Source organism: Malaya genurostris, chromosome 1 (genome assembly GCF_030247185.1).
Source record: "Malaya genurostris strain Urasoe2022 chromosome 1, Malgen_1.1, whole genome shotgun sequence".
Classification (NCBI taxonomy): domain Eukaryota; kingdom Metazoa; phylum Arthropoda; class Insecta; order Diptera; family Culicidae; genus Malaya; species Malaya genurostris.
Window position 1 is genome coordinate 117,133,221 of NC_080570.1, and position 7,657 is coordinate 117,140,877.

The 7,657-nt window shown below is 37.0% G+C and overlaps 1 protein-coding gene across 1 annotated transcript in view; it reads right to left on the reverse strand.

The window, feature by feature from the left end:
* LOC131425568 (leucine-rich repeat flightless-interacting protein 2) overlaps positions 1-2,153 on the reverse strand; it is a 119,708-nt gene extending 117,555 nt beyond the window's left edge. The window contains exon 1 of the mRNA XM_058587554.1: positions 1,250-2,153. The gene's annotated coding sequence lies outside the window, so the exon portion shown is untranslated. The remainder of the gene's footprint in view (positions 1-1,249) is intronic.
* Between the last annotated feature and the right edge of the window lie 5,504 nt (positions 2,154-7,657).

Sequence of the window (7,657 nt, forward strand, 5' to 3'; positions counted from 1 at the left end):
TGTCGCGTACCGATTTAAATTTCCACTCTTCTTTAACTGCTGTCTGAAAACTGCCCAATGTTTCTTAGTCATATCAAATCAAAACGTTACAATGCTTTGATGTACTGAAGAATACACTGTACCGTATACATGCTTGAACATTTGTAAACCCAGGGTCTTGACTTAGAAATCTGAATTTTGGTCCGCAGTTGCAAATACAGTACCTGATCATTAGTTTTTTTTTCTGAATTCATCAATAAAAAAATTAAACTTGCTAGGGACCAACTCGGCCAATGGCTTTATGGAATATTTGTTTGGGAAGCTACCCATAATCAATCTTCATGTTGAACATTTCGTCGTCGTAGCTTGCAATGATCGATACTTAAACTCTTGGACCAAAAATAAGTTTTGCCATTTTGAGCCCAGAAACGAATCAAGGCAATCAATTCTGTCCAAGAAATAAAATACAAAAGAGAAGCGTATTGCGGTTAGAGCCATCTGAATCGATCAAAATAATTAGTAGTCAGATAGCAGCAAGTTTGATCTATAAAGCGGGTGAAGCAGAATTTATCATCCATTAGTATCCAAGTGGTTTTCGATCGGAGCAGCAAAAATTTTCAAATGTGTCAAATTTTTGATCTGCTTTAGGTTTCATGTTTCGAGAGTTGCGTTCGAAACTCTAAATTGAAAGTTCCGCGTTCTGCATTCTCGAACGCGAATGTGGAGTATCAAGGTCGAAGTGCTTGATTTTACATTTTGTAAAACCGGCTTCACGAAGTTCTCCGCTTTCGGGCTTCGAACTCAAAGATATTCAATGTTTGATCTTTACCAAGTTTCAATCATCTATATTCGTACGATGAGTTTCAGGCTTTCAGTTCCAAATTTCATGGTCCTCGCTGAGAGATCCCCGTATCCCGAGTTCTTCGTTTCTAGCTCCAATTCTCTACTGCCGCTGCCATGAGTATATGAGGGGTTTTTCCCGGTCACCCCGGAAAGTCATGAAAGCTAAGAAGCTCTCAGACCCCGATTGCTTCATTTTCAAAACCCCCAATGATGGGGAAGCGCAATCGATCCGATAATTGGGCTCTTCTTTTTTCCCAATTGCAGATACCATCAAAATTTCTACATCCGAGTTTTTTTTTTCTTACGCATGTACATTAATTACTTTCCAGGGGCACCTCTAATTGAAAATTGTTGCTTTTCTCGGTTGTTATTTTTTTTTTCCTCTCTGTCTATCAGTATTTAATTGAGAGAAAAGCAGGATGCTTACCTGTTTGCATACGCGTATGAACCGCTGCCTGTTCCGTATTCGGAAATATCGTCAAAATCAGACTTCGACTTGAATTTCTCAGCCGGAAATCTGCGATTTACATCCAGAGGTCTACTTCTGTGTACCTTTCTTCAAATGACCAGACTGGCATTGGGAACTTATATCAATTTTTCGAAGCACATGCTACCGAAGCACCTCACTACATGACACAATTTGCATACACACCGAAATAATGCCCCACTTGTGCGATTGATAGATTTTTTTTCGACTCTAGACTCTCGTATTATACTGCAGAATGTTTACACTCGCGCCCGATCTATCGTTTGACACGGGGCTCACAACCCCAGCGGCACTGGCTAGAGCACCGATTTCTCAATGGTCCACACCGTTGCAAATCTGGCAGGTGCTGCTGCACTCCCAAAAGAATAAGAAAACAAAACTCGAGCGATCGATAAAAATCAGCTTTTTTTCCTTCGCCTTCTTCTTGGCACTGCCGGATCAATCCATTCGCTAGCAGCAGGCTGGTTCGAATTTTAACTGGTAATTTGCTTGTTAGATCTTCGTGCACACTTTCACGGTGACGGGATTCGTATTTGTTATCTTCGGACGTGAATTCGGACCACAAATTACGCAAATTCCACGCCCCCGGGTGGAATGATGTGAAACCTTTTTAGCACATAAAGAAGTCCCTACACTGCCGAGCCATGCGACAGTGCACTGAAGTTTTTGCGAAATCTCTTGCTCACTACTAAAAATCACACTTGACCGTCGTCAAATTCTTCACTGTCGATTATCTACCGTCGGTTCAACGAATTGATGCCATTTTTGAGAAACCAAAATTGAAAAAAGACAGAACTCCGCGGTGCTGCTGTAAATGTGTGTTCGTGTTTTGATGGATGCTGGTCGGATCGGAAAGACGATGAAAGATAGAGAGAGAAACGAAAGGAAAAGAGCTGTCATCGTTGACTGCACAGGGTTGTCCCAAATTCGTGAACTGGTATAATACAACGGTGCAAAATTTCGATATATTGTTCCTAGGACAGGACTACACGCTGCCAAAAAATTATCTAATTTTAAGTACTTTTCACTCAATAGAGGGGTTGTGTGCAGGAAGCCAATTTTGGGTAAAATGGGTTTTACTTATTTTTGAGTAAAAGCATCAATAGTACTGATTAGGTAGAAACTACGCAAGCGATATAAAAATCAACTTGGATAATTTGATTTCAGTTTTCGTTCGATGGTTTGAAAAATAAAACGCAAACAATAAAGTCAACTATGATTACTTTATTTATTTAATATTAATCTTTTTACATATTTCAACAATGTAACTATATCATTGAACTACCAACGCTGTTCTATTCAGCTGCTGGAACTGCACCGTTGAGCGATCGAACGCATCTCAATATCTTACATCGCCTGAAATGATATTGCGGTGTAGTTATTATTTTAAAAAGAAATTATACAAAGCTACTCACACTGCGATTGATGACAATCATTGAATTATTCTCCCAAAACCAGCAATTTTACAAAATAATTTCACTCACTTCAAATCTGACCGATAGTTTCTGCAATGCAACACACAAAATTTTTTCACCCAACAGCAACTTATTGAAGTAAACTACACTGTTGAGTGAAAACTACTCAACCGATACAGTACTTTTCACCCAACAATTAAAAACATGCTTGATTACCACAGACTAACAGACATGACAGTATGAGTAAATTCTTATAAAAATAATTTTTCGCGATGCACTAGTTCCACCTATATTGTACTGCGCGAACTATTTTCTATCGATACACCCCTTGTGTTATGTAAAAGTTTTTTTACTAGTTGGTTCCCCCTCGTTTGTCAACACCGATCAGCTGCTTACAGGGATGCCTGATTTCATCATAATATTTGAAAATGATTCGTCACAATAAATTATTGGATCACGTTGATAATATATTTAACATTTTTTAACGATGTTGGAAGGTAACCATATATTTTTCTCAACGTTGTTCATCTAGACTATTTTTGATTGTGTTGGTTATTTTCACTCGAAATTAAGAGGCAGCAGACCACAAGTAAGTAGATATTGTATCAAAACGGGTTCGATTTTGTATTGCGTTGAAGGTTGAGAAGTAGGCACAATTATGTGTATAGTTTTGGCAATATGTATTAAATCTGTATCCTGCATGAAATTCGCATGGACGTATACAAATCAATACACTACAGGTAATTCTGTATGAATGGCAACTTTGTTGGTAAATGAAAAAAATAACCACAGTCTAGATGACAGACAGGATGTTTTTGATAGGGTAATATGGCGCCATCATGCCATATGCGAGTACTGTCCCAACTAAAGAAATATTCGAAATGACCGTTAAAATGATTGAAGAATCTAATTTGAGTGTCCTGTCTGTTAGTCTGTGTGATTACTTCATGTTAGGTGAATTTAAGTCAACCGTTGGGTTTTTTTTGGCAGCGTGTAGACAACTCTCGGTTGATTTTTCATTAGGGCGTATAAGCAAGTGACAGTTTCTCTTTAATCACTCTCTCTTTCGATTATTTTGATGTGATTGAAAAGATTTTCTTTGATATCACTATTCTGTTTGAAAGTTGAAAATTTCGGGTATCAACAATAAACACTAAGACAAATGTTATATCAGTCAAAAATATAGCTCTGAATTTATTTTGATCAGATGTTTAAAGAAAACATTTTGTTGAAACAGTCTAATATTTTTTTCTAAAACACTTTTTTGGGTATTTAATTTTTGTAGCTTTATTAATATCTCTTCTATTAATTGAAGTATCTAACCAACTCTTCTGCGACCGCTGCGCTGCGCGAGTGGCGAGCTTTAAACTAAGCGATAGTGATAGTTTTCAGATTTTGTTTGAAGCATCGATAAAATGCCGGGTTTTTATTTTTTTTATGAATCGAACACTCACATACAAAAACGAGTGAAAATTTGATAAAAAAAATTCGATCATTAATGATTCAGTAACTTTCCGTGATATGTTTGATTGATATTTATAGGGGAATCGTAAGATGAAATATCAAATTCGAACAGTGAGGTTGGGTACTGTTTTTATAGCTGGAAGGTTCTTTGTTTTATGGTTGGATTTTGAGATTAATTGATAAATCATAATCAAAAGTTGTTTAATTCGCCTATTTACTCATGTTTTATCATCTAAATCAAATCTGTATGTAAACTGAAAATCTCAAATTTCATCCGAGATTGTCAAGTGTATAGGACAATTTTAAATCATACGTTGATGACAACACGTGAATATTGTTTACCCATATTTGTAACGTTTTACCATATACATGCGTTCAAACTCAAGTAAATTAAAAAAATCGTCCAAAATTTTTCTAAATACATAGAATATGTCAAGGTAATCACCATAACGCTATCTCGTGGTGATCACGCTGATTTGGATTTTTCAATTACTAAGCGGTGTCCACGCTTACCACTCAACTCTTTCTATAATATGATACCCGAAACCTTTGACTTCTAAATATAATTGAAAATTAATAATTTATTTTATGAAGGGATTTAATGAAAATATACAGTGTGGAAAAAACAAACAAATAAATTATTCAGATATTTTGTACCATAAGTAGCTCATGTGACTTTGATTAAAACCTGTCAGCTTGGAGCGAAATCAATCTTTAGTTCAGCAACGCCATCGCACGGCATCACATACAACATATCATGTCAATTGTATGGGTGCGCAGTTCTGCTTTTTGGGCGCGCACGAATTTGACATTTCTTTCTCCTACTTCTATGCAGTGTTGGTGATTGCCGAAAATTTGACAGAAGCTGCTATATGCTATCTATATTGTATCTATATCCGGTAGAAGATGCTACAAGAACTCGAGTCTCTCAATGCATGAACCGCTAGAGAATGTTTCTACATTTCTTCGCTCCACTTCATACTCTGAGTAATTCACGTCCTTAAAAAAAAGGTTATCGCAGAAAATCGAATCGATGATTCTCATACTAGGTTGCAATATTTCAAACCCCTTGTGTGGAGCATTCACATACATTTTCATAGACACAAGTTATACAAAGGTTATATGCACACAGTTAGAATAAGCGGCAATAGTAAAATGATTCTATCGCAATTATCAACTGCCTGTATATAATCGGATCGCGAAACGAGAATAAGCGACCTTTTGTTGCTTCAGAGAAGATCCCCACAGTAGCGTGCTAACCTTTGATTCTCAGAAATGTCATCGAGAGAAATTCGCTCTCGCACTGGTGTCGATTCTATGTTAAATGAGCCATGCCGGGTTTTTGTTGTTACGATGATTTCCAACTCTCTTTGATGGCACTGATTCAATCGTTGAAGAGTTGCCAGTGAACGTTCTATATGCAATAAACAATTTATCATGACTGGGTGAAGTTATCAGTTATTATTATTTAATTATCTATCTTAGAACAGAATTGATTATTATTTAACGATTGTCGTGGTGCTGAATTTTCTTGGTATAACTGTGAACGACACGTAACCCAGCAGTTGAAATATTTTCAGCATGCTAAGGTGACGAAAAGAAAAATAATGTTAAAAGAAAAAGAAGCCAGTTGTTAGGTCTAGTCTTAGCGAATAACCACAGACACGACGTGTCTTTTGCCATTGAACGTTGTGCTAAACATTAGGCCTCTACTGGGAAGTCATGTTAACGTGTTAGCATCCTTCTGCAAAAAACAAAACAATGAAGAAGAATGACTAAAAAAAATTATATTGCGAACTAAATATTTATTCAGTACCATCAGTATATGTTCACTACACTATTACCATAGCTATTACCAAATACAAATTTGCGCGTACTATGTTTTATGATTATATTCAGCATAAAATTGATAATTTAATACTGAATGCCTTTTTATCGATCAACAAGAATAAAATAATTACCATTCAGTTGAATGGAACTGGTTTTACGGGTTACTTTTAAACCCAACATTTCCCTCTGTATGAGCTTGGCACCGGCATACTCGATACTAGAATTTTATCTCCTGTGCATATTCGCTTTTTAACTTCAGGCATGTACTAAACAGAGATGTCCATCTCCTCTGTGTGACGAAGAGCAAGCAAAATTTCTCCCCTCGCACTGACAACTTCAGCGAGAGCACGCATCATGAGTGCGTTTGTTTATTTCCTTTTACCTCCTCCACTGAATCGCACCAAAATGCTAGAGCAGAGCTAAAAAAATTCTCTGAGGTGGATGCAGATACTTCCACAGAGGTGTACACGCCGGTGAGCACTCTGGTCTATGGTTTGCGTATAAGTGACGTAGCGCACGCAAAATCAGCAAAATAAAACAATTTACCGTTGAATTTTCGTTTTTCCTTGCGAATTCTTTCATAGCAAGGCCAGATCTACTCTCTATTAATTGAAGTTCACTGAAGTGTTCGCTCACCATCACGCGCCAGTGATCACTTGGGTGTATTTAGGCGAGAACACGCGAGAGCGATTCGTGCGAAGAGAATGTGATTCTCTCACACCAGCTTCTTTCAACACAAGCACGCACTCAAAGTCTGTCTAATGGACACTGAGAAGTGCGATTTAAACTTTGTGTGAAGCACACCAAATGTATCCGCAGTGTTGAATTGAAACCTACGCCCTGGTGTATCACTCTAGTGAAATGCCATCTCTGGTATTAAAGATTCGATACTTGCATCAAACATCTCAAGGTTTCCCTGAGCGAAGTGTATAGATTAGCAGACAGTACAACAAAACTCATTATGAGATATTTTGTTGATTTGGCGTCATTCAGAATCCAAGTCATCCTACTCGGAACGTTTCGAGCAGATGGATGGATTTACCACCAGATAGCGTACGATTCAATTCTACATGTGCAAGCTATCAATTTGAAACAGCCAACATTATAGCTATACCAAACAAAAATTTGTGAAAAACAGAACTAGTAACAGCCGAATATATCAGTTTATTTTAAGGCACACGGTTAAGTAAAGCAATTCAAAAATATGTTTGTGGGAATTTCAACATAGAAATTCGATTGAAGCAACATAAAATATGATTGTGTCTACTAATCTGTGTCTGTGTGTCAATTCACTATACTATAAAAGGTGTTGTTCCTCGGCGAACGACCAAAATTAGGTTAACGCCGGGTTTAAATAAACGATATAAAAAAGTGTTGTCAATACTTCTCGTATAAACAATAATATTGTTCCATGTAAGGGCCACTAATAATGTTTAGAGGACGTAAACAAAACATTTCTTTTGGAAAATTCAACGAGAATCAATTTCCACTTTCGCATTCACTATCACTGGAAAATTGTGTAAAATCGTTTTTTTTATACCAGTTGTACATACAAGTGCGCAACGCAGCCCTGATTTTTTTCCATCGTCAGTTGACAACTTTATGATTTTTATTGAAGTTGCAATAAAACGTGAAAACG